General features: G+C 39.0%; 1 long non-coding RNA gene across 2 annotated transcripts; it reads right to left on the minus strand.

The window, feature by feature from the left end:
• Positions 1 to 1,604: 1,604 nt before the first annotated feature.
• On the minus strand, positions 1,605 to 11,247 carry LOC106730307. 2 transcript variants are annotated; one of them, XR_004316897.1, is made up of 4 exons: positions 11,167 to 11,247; positions 9,336 to 9,395; positions 7,766 to 7,810; positions 1,605 to 1,860 (listed from the first exon to the last, which is right to left on the minus strand). It is a non-coding gene; the product is annotated as an uncharacterized LOC106730307 (long non-coding RNA). The 2 variants fall into 2 exon arrangements; XR_004316896.1 differs by lacking the exon at positions 1,605 to 1,860 and adding an exon at positions 2,068 to 2,308.
• Positions 11,248 to 12,521: the final 1,274 nt, after the last annotated feature.

Below are 12,521 nucleotides of genomic sequence, written 5' to 3' on the forward strand. Positions count from 1 at the left end.
TGGCCTCAGGTATACAAGATCATGACAATGAAGGAATTCTGGATTTTGACAACAAACTCAGAGTTCACTGTACTTAAATCAGACTTAAAATGCACCTCCCCCGCTCCATCTGGAAACCTCTGGTTCCCCGGCCTGCTTGCCTGCTCTCTGCCCACAGGAAACCCTACAGAGAAGCCTTCCTGTCCACAGACCCCACCTACTAACACAAAAACTGCTGTCATTCTATTCACGAGAAGAAGCTTCTTGGAAAAACAAGTCTAAACAATTAAAAAGGAAACCCACAAGCTACCTACACTAAATTAAGGTGTTTGTTTCGTTCACTCCTATAAATGGACAACAGGGAACATCAAACTTGTAAGAAAAAACAATGTTAAAGGAAAGCCTTGGAAAAACAAATAATGGAGGCTGAAGGAAAAAAGATAATCCAAGCAGTTAAAGAGAATTTTTCAAAACCTAATCTATACCTACACACATATCAATCATATTGCTAACACCTACATTAGCCACTTAAGAAAATTAATATTTAAAACAATTCCAATAAAAGCAATAAAATGCTAATTAGCGTCATCAGAGGAATTTATAATCTATTGCATGCATAGGACAATTACAGTTTGTGATGAAAAGTAACAGTCAGAGAACCTGAAAGAGTTCTTGGAAACTACAGATAAAAATTTCAGTGGAATTGCTAAATAATAATATAGCCATACAAAAAGATCAAGTTGGTTACCTGGGAGATAGGAAGTAAAATAACAAAGAATATGAGAAAAAAATTAAGACACGTGGAATTTAGTACTACGAAATCTAATATTTTTCTAAATGTGATTCTAGATGGTAGAGGGACTATGGAGAAAAAGAAATAGTCAAGAAAATAATGAAATAAATCTACACTAAAGAGTTTTTGGATTAACAAAGCCCATCAATTACAGAGCAGGAAAAACAAGCAAACAAAAGCACATCTAGACACCTTGGTGAAATTTTAGAACTCTGAAGAACAGAAAGAAAACCCTAAAAGCTTTCAAAGAGGCGAGTAGTTAAAAAGAATGACAATCTGACTATCATGCAACTTCTTTTCAGCGATACTAGTATCAGAAGACAAGTCACTAATGAAACAAATATGTTTATTGAGTGTATACTGTGTGCTAGACACTATTTTAGGTCCTTGGAATATGTCAGAGAATCAAACAGACCAAAATCCTACCCTTGTGAATCTTGCATTCTATTGGCAAAATGTCTTCAAAGTTCTAAGGGGATAAAATGAAACTTAGACTTCGAAAGCTGGCCAAACTGTCCATCAAATGTGAGGGCTAAAAAAGACCATTTTACAGCATGTATTGCAGGGCACCAAGCAAGGGGAACTGGCAGGTCTTGCTTGGAAGACCGAAACTCCCTGACGGCTTTCAGGCAAGAGGTTTTAAAAGCAACATTAGAGATGGGGCGGGGGGGACGTGGAGGTCACAGGAAGTGTGGTCGGCTCACGGGCGTTCTTCTGATTAGTTGGTGCTGCGGTAACAGAGTGATGTTTCCCGAGGAATCTGAATCATCAACCTTCTGGTTCCAACCAGTCAGGAGTCTGTGCTTGTGGTCAGCTTGCCATCACCATCCTCCACCAGGTTAGCGGTGGGGGGGGGGGGGGCTGACTTCTTTTCTGCAGAACAACTTAAAGCATCAGATTGTTGTGTGTACCCCTTGAGGAGACATGAGGAGCCCTGTGACTGTTTTATTGCTGAACTGTTTAAGCTGTCAGTACATCTCTTGCTTGACTGCTTTTCTTTTGTTTCTGCATCCTCACGTGTCTAATTAGTAACCGCTTGAGTCTGCTCTTTGGAACTTGGGGAAGGCCTAGGAGACGAACGCCTTTTTCTACAAATAAGAAACGGGGACACAGAGAGGCTTATGTATCAGGGAGGGTCCCTCAGGGTCCTACTTGGTTTCATTCCCCCCACCACCACCTTTTTTTTGATACTCTTCAATCATGAGAGGAACAGGGCAGGACAAGAAAGAGAATAAAGTTTTGTATGGAGAAGTTAATCATAAACTCAGCAGGAGAACTCTGTTTGTTTCTTTTCCTTTTTTTTTTTTTTTTTTGGAGCTCTGTTTCAGTCCCCCCTCCTGTTTTAATTTTCACCAAATCTTTGAGGGAGTGGGGTGATGACTGTTCTGACTACTTCCTGTTGAAACAGGGCACCGTTCTGCCTTAGTTTGGGGAATGAACACTAAATTGGAAGTATTCCTGAGTTCCAGGTCTTGGGTCCGAGTCTTGCATGATTAAGATCTTTGCCCTTTGGTCCACTGTTTCGGTGCAAAAGACCTAAGCAGAAGTAGGAGGGGGAGTGACAACCAGAAATTTAATAAACCTTGGAATAAATCTCATTCCCTGCAGAGTTCAATCTTGAACCAGTCTGGACCTGGCACTTCTAAGGGGAACTTGTTACAGCCAGGTAGCCAGTTGCCTATTTTTAGACATTCAAGAATTCAAAAGCTTACTTCCTACACAAAATAAAACAAGACAAAACAAACAAACCTCAAAGAAACAATCTAACAAATCGCAGCCCATGAAAGAAAACAAGAAGCAATGCTTTCTGAGTAGGAGCCAGAGGAAGTGAAGAAATCAAGAAAAGGAGTAAAGGAAGGAGGGAGGGAGGATCTATTTGTTCTTCCAGCTTAGAAGAATCTCATTTAAGCTGCAAATGTTTCATAAATAAGTTTACATTTCCTTCTCAAAGGAGGATCATCCAACTACTCAGTCGATAATAAGAGCTGGTAGTTATAGAGGACCTAAGTTCCTGGCACCATGCTGAATGCTTTATACGGACTGGCTCTTTTACTCTTCAGAAGACTTTTAGTTATAATTACAGAGAAAAATGTAAATATATTAAACCTTGATCATGCACGTATAGATATATAGATACAGATATATCTATACATGAGAGGTGTATTGACAGATGGACACTCTTATATAACTGGAAGTCAAAAGTCTATCTTACACTATATATAAAAATAGATTTTAAAAAAATTTATTCTATATAGTACAGGGAACTATATTTAGTATCTTATAATAACCTTTAATGAAAAAGAATATGAAAACAAATATATATGCATATGTATGACTGGGACATTGTGCTGTACACCAGAAATTGATACATTGTAACTGACTATATTTCAATTTTTAAAAAAGTCTATCTTAGCAGAGGAGGGTATAGCTCAGTGGTAGAGTGCGTGCTGAGCATGCACGAAGTTCTATGCTCAATTCCCAGTACCTCCATTTAAATTAAAAAAAAAAAAAAAAAGAATGAATAAATCTAAGTATCCCCAAAACAAAGAAATCATAAAAAAAAGAAATGCAAATACTTAAAAAAAAACCTATCTTTTTTTTTAAGTTTGTCTTAATAAAGAAATCCAGAAGTAGAAATTTAGGTATATTATTTAAAGTTACTAAGACTAATTTAAAATATAATTGTTAGAAAAATTAGAACTATAACATAACTCTATTATAAATAATATAACTAACACAAATTAGGTGGTGGAAGGATACAGGGAAGTTGCGAGGATCTATAAACACAAGAAGTTGTGAGGATCTATAAACACAAGAACTTGTGAGGATCTGTAAACACAAGAAATTGCGAGGATATATAAACACAAGAAATTGCTCATCTTTCCTAGGCAGAAGTCAGGAGATACTTTCTAAAGCTGAAAAATTGAGAAATAGAGCTGTAAGCATATAATTTTAAATTAAAATGGCAACTGCGACATGAAGGAGCAACAGTAGCTGTTAACAGGGCTTATTTCTGAAGAGCAGCCTGGACCACATGGTATGGAGATTATAGTCACTGTATACTCCTCTGTGTGGATAAAATTTTTTTCTTATTATGTGTGTGTAAAACTGCCATAAAAAGTAACAAGCTACTTCAACAATAATGAATATATTAATATTTTGAAAGAGTGGAAACATGCTTAATTAATCTTTTCTACAAACACAACCAAATGTTTCATACAGGTATCTGTAATTGAAAGACAAGCTGCTCAGACACAGATGCTAAATATCTTCATAGGCTCATGGTTTTTAGGATAAGATAGTTTAGTATATTATTCACTTGACTGTTTTTTAATCTTTTTTTGGGGGGGGCAGGTAATTAGGTTTATTTATTTACTTTTAGAGGAGGTACTGGGGATTGAACCCAAGACCTCGTGCACGCTAAGCATGCACTCCACTCCTTGAGCTATATCCTTCCCCACTACTTGAGTTTTTTAAGTTGAAAAGAAAAAGCAAAACTCACTCTGCAGCTTTTCTGATTTTGAATTTGGGGAAAGTTGCAAATATTGTCTGTCCTAACCTTGTTGACCTGACAAATGACTCAAAAACTGATGAACTAAGGACTTTGGACTTTCAAAAAAAGGAATTCATCACTGGGGATTACTCATCTCGCTGACTAGAATAAAATATAGTTTGAATTAAGCAATCTTCTTTAACAGTTGATATTTATTGAGTCAGGAGAATGCTGTGGTGTAGTGGACAGAGCTTGGCCCAGAAGGCCCCTCACTACTCCATACTGTCCCTATGAGAATCAGAAAGGATAAATGAATTGAAAGTCCTTTGAAATATTACAAAGTACTCTGAGGTCACTTAGTATGATTTGGATGATAGAATTTCAAAGCTGGAAAGAACTTAGAAATTATCAAGTCAAATTTCTTAAATTCAGTTTCTGTTTCTCGTCTATCACTTGCTGAGAGCCACTTTGTATATTACTGTCAAGAGTCTTAAAACAGAAATTGATTTTAATTTTGTTCTTCTGAACTACATCCTCTTTTAAAATTACAAGGAATCACAGTCTGTTCATGCTACAAGGACTTTTCGAGTCATCTCATCTAGTATCTTTGTTTTAATGTGAAGCAATAGCAGCCCAAAAAGAGCGGCTGGCCTAAAATAAACACAGGCCAGTGAACTCAGACCTTGGATTAGAACCCAGGTTCTCAGCTCCCAGTCACCCGATCCTTTCCCGTGTCACTGCTGAGTCAAGAAAAGAATGACCATTTATGGCTGATCACAGTTAATAAAGGTATATACTACCCTGATAAGAGTATGCTAATTATTTAACCATTTTTACAATGTTCAAAAGATTTTTCCTTCCTTAAAAAGCAGTTATGTAAACTGACACAACATTGTAAACTATACTTCAATTAAAAACAAAAGAAGCAATTATGTAAAAATAATGAATTTTTTTAAAAGGCAATTATGTGACAAAACAAACTAAAAAATAAAAATGTGAAAATTAAGGGAAAATTTTAATTAGAAAGGGAATTATGCTTGAAAAAATAGTATAAATACATAGGCTTAAATCTATTCTCTAACTAAAACTAAGATTGTAAGTATCAGAACAGTTAGGCATTTCATAGTCAAGTTAATTACCAACATTTCAGTAAAACTTGATTTCACTTAGTTCCTCATACAGATCTTTGGAAGAAAGGCAGAAGAATGTAAATGGTCAGAGACATAGCATTTTAAGTCACGACATAAGTTCAAATTCCAGCTCTGCCATTTACTGGGTATGTAAATTTTGAAAATATGCACAACCTCCCTAAGCCTCAGTTTCCTCATCTGTATTATGGGACTCATCAGCGTAATTATTTCATAGGGCTGTTGTAAGGATTAAAAAGTAATTCACATAATTCAGGAAACAGGATCATTCATCGTTATCTCCTGGGATGTTCACAGATGGAGAAGCCAGGGCTCACAGCAATTATTTACTCAAGATTGCTCAGCTGGTAATTGGTAGAGGCAAAAACTGAAATCTATGTAGCTTCGCTAAAAGTTCCAGCTCTTTCCACAACCAAAAGAAAGATTTTCTCCCTAGCTGTTCTGCCAAAGAATGCCACTTGACTCTTCCAAGTTCACAGCCCCTGTGTGCTGGGGAGGGGGTGGGACAGAGTGGCCGCCTATCTGTGTCACACAACCCTCTGTTGTACTCATATGACTGTGACCTTGTGTCCCATGGGAAGGCACGTCCCCTTCCCTCCCTCCCCCATCTCAGGCGGCTCCTGCCAGGATTGGGAAAAACCTTTACCCTTTTTCACCCCAGTATCTGAGAGCAGGCTTTTCAGCACTCAAATTCCCCTCAAGCACCCTCAAATGTTCTCTGAGACAGCTCTTGCAAGCTTGACCCCCACTGCCCCGGAGGTTAGGGGACTCAGTCTTTTTATTTCCATATCTCTCAGAGTCCAGCATGAGCTGGCACTCATTAGCACTCCACAAATGTTTGCTAGAAAAAAAAAAAACTGAAAGGAAGAAGGAAGGAAGAAAAGGGTAAAGGGAGGGAGAAGGAGGTGGGGAGAGGGAGGTACCAGTGATCTTACTTGTCACTCTAGACTTCCTGAAAAAGGTGTAAAAATGGGGCCGCCTCCCTTGTTCCAGAAACACTGAACAATATTTATTTATACATTTATTTATCTATCTACTTATATCTAGAAGTATTGATAATAGAGAAATCACTTTAATTTTAGTCTCAGAAATCATGTTAAAAATTTAGGAGATTGTGTGTGTGTGTGTGTGTGTGTGTGTGTGTGTAAGTCTGAGTTGGCCTGGGACTGCGAGGGGTCCAATAGCAGGCCATGGAGATTAAAAGCCCGAAATTCTCCTTACAGATGTGTCTCCAAGCTGCTATGTAAACCTGGGTAAGTCACACTCTCAGTATTGTTAAAATGGAAATAATTTTAAAGGATGTCAGTCTTACAGAATTTTCATAAACAGAAATGATAATGCATTTTAAATAGCCAATTTTAAAAGGACCCGTGAAGTTGTGATGGCACCTTCTGAATTTTTACAAAGTCTATTGATCTTTATGGGCCATATTCTTACATTTGAATTTTTTCTGTTTGCACTTTCTCCCTACTTCAACTAGTACTTCAAGAATTCATAACTTTTGGCCATATAGCCATTCATTCCCACTGACTCTGTTTCTGAAATGATTTTGGAATCTATTCCTGGCCTTTCTGTTCCCCCTGTGACTCTCCTAGCCTTTTAATAATTCTCACTTAGATGTAATAGCCTCTTTAACAATCATTCTTTTATATATTTTCTTCATCCTTTAATAAATTTAAATAAATTCAGACTGCCCGTGCCATGTGTCTCTGAGAGTATGGGAAAACTCAGCTCGGACTGCAGCTCTCTTGAATAGATCCTTCAATATGCTCTAGTCTCCCATCCCTTGACATACTTTTCCTGCTCCTAACGCCAGTCACAGACTCTCCTGGCTTTGATTACTTGTGTAGACACGCTTCTCTTTCACTGTGTGTTCTCTTTGACTTAACATCATTCTTACTCGTAAACTCAAGTATTTTCATTGCCTCATTCTGGCTATGAGTGACTCATTCTAGCCCACTAGCCTACTCCTCAAGACATGGAGACCAGGCAAAAATCTTTCATGAAGGTATCATCCCAACACTCAAATTATAATGTGGTACTCTCTGATTCTGGTGCCAGCAGCAAAATGTTACTGGCTGTTAAAGGTATTGGGACTTGGCTGGGTAGGAGGCACAAAGGACCTTTGGTGACAGAAGGCTGATGGGAAGGAAAACAGAAGCCAGCTTCTTGGGAACACCCAGCACTGGACTGGAAGGTTGACTGGGAGTTGCTGACCAAGTGTCAAAAGCAGGCTGTGAGAAGGTTATCAGGGAGGCAAAGGCAGGAGATGTCAGCAGTCTGAGCTACCTGGAAGCAGAGGGCACGGTAGTCAGCCAGGCTGGAAGCAAATTACACCCTTCAAATTTTTACCTTTAAAAGCATGCATATAACCCTTGCTGAAGACTCCACTCATTCCTGCAACAGATAGTTAAGCACCAATTATACACAATGCACTGTGTTAGGTATTGAATACGCAACAGAAAAGGAAAGCAGGCATGGTGACTTCTCTGGCAAGCTTTGATAAATAACTTGGCATGCACTGTTCTTCTTTATTGTCTTGTCAATATTGGAATAGGTTTTGAACCAGTAGATGCGGCTTTGAGCCAGCGCATTTACGCAAACAATTCTCAGAGGTGCCACAAATTTGTGGCCAAGTTAACATTATAGCCTCCATTCCTGCTCTGGAATAATGACACAATCTTTCAACAAAAGAAATTCTTCACAGGCAAATAACAAAAATATACATTGGTGGTTTCTGAATGTCTTGAATTTTCCAAGCAGTTTTTTTTCAACTGGCCATCCGCCTATATTCAGTTCAAAAAAACCCCAAAAACTCCAACCTGGAATCTTGGATAGTTAATCATCACAACACTGTTTTCAACAATACATGAATGAGTTTATGCTAACTGTCAAGAGTACTTGGTGACCCAGCAGGAAATGACTTCATTCTGTTGAACTTGCTTCTCACAGCAAGATTAGTAATTAAAAAAAAACAAAAAAAAAACTCTCTTGAGAATAAACTAGTTGCTATCACTAAGAATCAGTGTCCAATGAGGAAGAAGATCTACATAAACAAGGAGGCATCTCGTATTCTTGGCTTGAAAGATATATGTTGTAAAGACGTCCGTTTCTCCTAAAACCAGCATATAAATTTATTATAGCCCAATAAAATTTTAATGTCATTCTTTTGGAACCTGGCAAAACAATTTTAAAACTTGAGAGAATTAAAAATATGCCAAAAGAGCCAGGAAGACCCTAATATGGAAGGATATTGGGGAGGACTTTGCCAGTTATTCAAACTGCAGTATTTACTTCTGATACACTGCTGTAGGAATAGACAGGCGATGAATAAAACAAAATATGGAGTACAGAAGTAGATATAAATGAGTTTCGATTATGTAACAAAGTGGTGAAAAGAATTGTGTTTTTTGGACAACTGGTTAGTCATTTGGGAAAAGAATAAAGTTGAATCCCTACCTTGAACTTCCAAATGGAATGAAGATTTAGAGAACTAAAAACTTTCAGTTGAACATTTGTATAACGTTTAAGTGATGGAGAGCTTAAAGCCCTGACACTTGGCTGTTCTAACATCAGATCCCGGCACTGCTCCCCAAGGGTGGGATTCTCCGCTGTGAGTGGTCTTGGTGTGAAAGAGGACACTGCCTTGCCTTTGGGGCTAGGAGATCAGTTCTCCCCCAGCTCACACACATGGCTTTGTGGGGAACTCCCTGTGACTTGCTGACTAAAGAAGGTTTTCAAGACTGGTTTTCAGATGGACTCTTCCCTGAGACACAAAAACGCTAGTTACACTACACTGGTACATTTCATTGCCCACCTTCCTGGAACGAGCCATGGCCCTTGGGTTTAGAATCCAAGGCGGAAAGGCTTCAGTCAAGGGACACAGTAAAGATTCCAAAGAATTGGAAAATGCAACTCTTACCTGTTCATTTCTTGGCACACAGAAAAGACAGTTCAAGCGTAGAATGGTGATTCACTCTGACTATAAAAAGAAAGAGCATCATTGCAGCATAATAGGGGCAGCAAGGTGATCCCCAAAGGCACCCCCACATACTCTGTGGTTAGTGTTGAAAGTCAGCAGGACCACCGTGTGCTCAGATGCCTTGAAGTTGGGTCACCTCAACCAATTAAGAACCCCAACCAGTGCCAGAACACGTGAAGGGGAAAGAATTAGTTTTACAGTCTCAAGATAGTATAAATGTAACTTTGGCTTATGACTCCCAGGAAGCAGACTGACTAACTTTAACGTGGCAATATATCCCCATCTTAAGCACAAAGTCTGTTCAAGTTTCAAGGAGGAGGACACATCTTCTTGCTTACCAGTAGTAAGTACCACCTGCTATTTTTTGTCTTGCTCTCCCTTCTCTCCCCCTCATCCCCTACCTCCTGGCCCTTGGAACTCTCTCCAATTCTCTCTCTGCTTTTTTGATTTCGTCCCTCAATTCATCAGGCTATTTTCTGCCTCCATCCACTGGCACCTTGCGCTCAGCCTCCCCCTCCTTCCACAGCTGCTCACCTGTTACCATTTGAGATTCCACCTAACAGTCCTCTCTGAAGCCTCACAAGTATGTGCCCACCAAGACCGACCACTCCCTCCTTCCTTATGGAGGAGCCCTTTAATACTCCATTGCCGTAATAGGTTTACACGTTTGTTTCTGCTTATCATTTGTACGTTTAAAACCTCAGGCTTGGCACTGAGAGTAGCACATAGTAGGTGCTCAGTGATCCGTGTGGACTGAACTAATGAATCACCAGTGTTAGAAGCAGGCTGAGAATATGACTTTCAGCCATAGGCTTTCAATGGGACCCATATTCCTCTAGGTTTAGTCTGCTCTAAATAACTAAAGCTTATACTCACAGGCACTTAGAGCCAGAATTAATTCTGTCCTCCAGAACATGTAAAATAGAACTATTTTTCAGATTCAGTACTTAAGGGAGAAAGCTACCAGGCTTGTGGGTCCAAAAACATCATAGCAATAAGCAGTGAGCCTTTCTCTACCTTTGGCCCTGACCCTGTGAGTCTCCTCTTTCTTTTCTGGTCAAAGGGCAAGAGGAAGTCGAACAACACACCACACGGTAGTCTGCAGTGCGTTTTCAGTTTCAGTGGTAATTAAGAGTGGGAGGAGTTCAGCGCTATTGCTGTATTTCGCAGTTTGAATGTGTTACAGACTTCAATCACTCACTGACTGAGTTCTCCCTTCCCCTAACGTTTCCCTAGGTCTGGTCATTTGCTTGGTATATTAATACCAATACACACTGTATATTAATAGCACGTGAAATTCTGGAAAATTGCGATTTCCTTTCTGTTTTCCTCCAAAATGCTTTTTTTTCAAGAGGCTCATTTTTATCCACCATCATTGTCAAAAGTAGATTTTATATGACGGGAGTCTTGTAGCCTTTCCAAATGGTCTCTAGTTCCTCCTGGGTGTATTTCAATCATCTTTGAATCTGGTTGCCCTGATTTTAATTATTATTCCACCTGGTCATGGGGAAACATCCAGCTTTCTGTGTCTATGTAGTGACTCGTTGAGCCAGACTACCAAATCCATAAACTCAGAGCAAATGGGGATCCGCATTAAAGCTTTGGGGATAGAAGGAGCTGTTTCAGGCACTAAAGCAGTAATTTACTGAATGTTCCTCGGGGAGCTGAGAAAAAAATTGCTGAGTTTTTATGGTATTTAGTTTGCTTCTGGGAATTTAGGAAAAGGGATAATCTGAGCTAATATGAACAAATGGGAAATCTTAGCTCTTACCTGTCCTAAATCAGTGCTGAAAATGTGCTCAAAGATAGAAGTCCAGCCCTCTGAACACTGCAGGGTGTTCGTTTCCTCCTGCAAGATAATAACCATAGGAGAAATTCTGTTTCTTTCTCATGACTTCTCTCAAAGTTAATTTTTTACTTTATACACCAACTAGTAGTTAAAACATGCATGTATTTTTAAACCTCAGGTTACCAAATATCAGGCATTTCCTGCTTACCATGCAGTCTTGAGACACATTCACCACTGTAAACTTAGAAAGTCAATATTTATCAAAAGAAAAGACTGGTCCTTTAACAACTTTGTAAATGACCCTTTCCAATCCGTTGTAACCGCTGCTAAGTCCCCAAACACTGTACAACCTCAAGAGAATTGCTGACAATAAATTCTTTTGAAATAATCTGAACAGAATGGAATATTCCACAAATATTTGCAGAGGGTTTACGAGGCACCAGGCACTGGGCCAAACAACAGAGATAAAATAGTGACTAAAAGAGACAGCATCCTTACTTCCATGAAATTTACAATTTGGCTGCAGAGATTGATGTAACAGATCTTTATATAATAATTGTCTAGTCAAAACTCTAAGGATTTTGATCCCGATAATGTACTGATCTGGTCAAGATCAGCAATGTCCATCTGGTCAAGGTCACTGCTGATCTTCATATGGCTAAATCCAATGGACAGTTCTCAGTCAATCTTTCTTAGCTTCTCAGAAGCATTTGATACAGTTGATCACACCCTCCTTTTCTTCAATTGATTTCCAATTTCATGATATGACTCCTAAATTCATATCTGCAGCCCAACCATTTTTCTGAATTTGACACTTCTGTATCTATCTGCCTACTCGACATCCCCTCTCATATTTCTAATAGCATCTCAAACTAAACACATCCTGAACTGAACTCTGAGTTCCTTTCTCCACTCTCCACAATTCTGCTTCTCCCCGAGTGTTCACTCTTTTATTAAATGGAACCCCTATTCATTCAGTTCATGAGTACAAAAATCTTGGAACTGGCCATAATTTTTCTTTCTTTCATAGCCCTCATTCAACTGACCAAAAAATCTCATTGGATTTATTTTCAAGTTACCTCACAATTTTACAGTCTCTCACCACCTTCGTCAGTACCATTTTAGTTCGAGACATCATTTTCTATCATCTGTTGAGATTCCAAACTCACCTTTTTGGTTCTACCCTTTTGTTCTATTCTCCCCCACAGCAGCCAGAGGGAACTTTTTGAAACATAGGTCGGATCATGTCATTTCCTTGTTCATATCCCTTCAATGGCTTCCCATACACCTAGAGTAAATTCTTTGCCATGACATACAAGGCTTCCTACACCCGATGC

The sequence above is a fragment of the Camelus ferus genome, chromosome 33 (assembly GCF_009834535.1).
Source record: "Camelus ferus isolate YT-003-E chromosome 33, BCGSAC_Cfer_1.0, whole genome shotgun sequence".
NCBI lineage: Eukaryota > Metazoa > Chordata > Mammalia > Artiodactyla > Camelidae > Camelus > Camelus ferus.